Here is a 1933-nt window from a genome sequence, read left to right on the forward strand (position 1 = left end):
AAGAATGTGCTGTTTAATTTCCACATATTTGTTAAGTTTCTTCCTGTTACTGACTTTTAATTTCATTCCATTGTCATTGGACAAAATATCTTTATGATTTCAATCTTCTAAAATTTATTAAAACTTGTTTGGTGGCCTAACATATGGTATATCCTGGGAAATGTTTCATGTGCATTAAGAAGAATGTGTTATTTGGTGATGTCATGTATCTTTTAGGTTTAGGAGGTATATAGTATTGTTTAGGTCTTGTATTTCCTTGTTGATTTTCTGTCTTGACATTCTATCCATTATTGAAAATGGGTATTGTGGCAGTTTGAATCATGGTGCAACAAAGGAGTGGGTGGTGGGATCTCTCTGTCTCTCTGATTAGCCCTTTCTCCGCCTTGCTTGTTTGAGCTTCAGCTGAATTCGAAATTGCTTGTGTTACGGCTGGAAAGCACTCCGGAAAGGCTAGACAAAGGCAGTTTCCCACTTACAGAGAGCCAGCTTGCAGTTCCTGGTGGGCTGTATACATTGATACCCGAAATCCAGGAGGACCAGTTGTGGAGAGCAGGCTGCAAGACTGGCAGGGCCCTCACAGTCTGGGGAACATTCAGAGAATGAACCCCCAACTGCTTCTCCTCCCTTTCTAAAACTGTCATATTCCTTTCTTCATCTCCCTCTGCCAGAAGTTAGGTATTAGGTAGCCCTTTCTTTGTCTAGTTAACTATGCAGAGATCCTTGAGCTCTCTCTTCTTTCTCCTTGTCATATGCTAACAAAGTTAAGTAGTAACCACTAAGTTACAAAGTTCTTCCTTTGTTTTGTTAACTATGCTGGGATTATGATCTTCCAGGTCTTGCTTCTTGTCATATGTTAACGAAATTAAGTAGAAACCATTAACAAGATGGTTTGTCTTTGTTAAAGTTACCTACATTTTCCTATTGTACTGTAAGACCAAAACTAGGTCTTTTGTTTATGCTATTTCCCCATATTGTCTATGCTACCTCCCCCTGTACAACCCTGTACAGATAGTATAAAATAAAGCTGATTTTGTGCTTTGGTGCTGGCTGCAGCCATCAGCTCAGTCAGACCTCCCCTATCCCATCCTTTGTTTCCATCTCTTCTCTTATTCTGCATTTTTCTTAGTCCCCACCAATTCCACTCTGGTTCACTCCCCCTCCCTGCGATGGTTTCTAACAACCAGTCATGGACGTGTGGGTGCAACTGCCACTGTGTACAGCGCAGCCATCCTGGAGTACTTCACTGTAGAGGTACTTGAACTGGCAGGAAATGCATCAAAAGATTTAAAGGTAAAGCATATTACCCCTTATCACTTGCAACTTGCTATTCGTGGAGGTGAGGAATTGGACTCTCTCATCAAGGCTACAGTTGTTGGTGGTGGTGTCACACATCCACAAATCTCTGACTGGGAAGAAAGGACAACAGAAGACTGTCTAAAGGATGCCTGGATTCCTCATTATCTTAGGACTCTAAGAACTCTAACAGCTGCCCAGTGTTGGTGACTCCTGGGGACTGTATCTCTGTGAAAAACACAATTTTGCCTTTTTGTAATTCTGTTTGAGCAAGTTGGAAGTTTAATTAGCTTTCCAACCAATCGAATTTTTGCATTCAAATCTTAACCATATTTAAGTGTTACTGTGTCATCAAAGAAGCTATTGATTCTGAAGTAGTGAGTTTTGATTGAGTTGGCTGTTTTTAAAAAACTGTTTGGATTTTAGTTGTGATGCAGAAGTTGTAGTAATAAACATTTGGTTTTGTACAGACATTATTTCCACTCTGGTGGATAAGCTCAATAAAGGTCACATTCCTCCCCCCTCCCACCCCCCAAAAATGGGTGTTGTAGTCTCCAACTATTATTATAGATCTCCTTCTTAAATTTAGTCAGTTTTTGCTCTATGTTGGGAGCTGTGGTTGGGTGCATAGGTGTTTACA

At 40.5% G+C, this 1933-nt stretch overlaps 1 pseudogene; it reads left to right on the forward strand.

The window, feature by feature from the left end:
* Positions 1–296: 296 nt before the first annotated feature.
* On the forward strand, positions 297–1438 carry LOC100944129 (annotated as a pseudogene).
* The last annotated feature ends 495 nt before the right edge of the window (positions 1439–1933 follow it).

This window comes from Otolemur garnettii, unplaced genomic scaffold (assembly GCF_000181295.1).
Source record: "Otolemur garnettii isolate 467f Iridium unplaced genomic scaffold, OtoGar3 scaffold00142, whole genome shotgun sequence".
NCBI classification, from domain to species: Eukaryota; Metazoa; Chordata; class Mammalia; order Primates; family Galagidae; genus Otolemur; species Otolemur garnettii.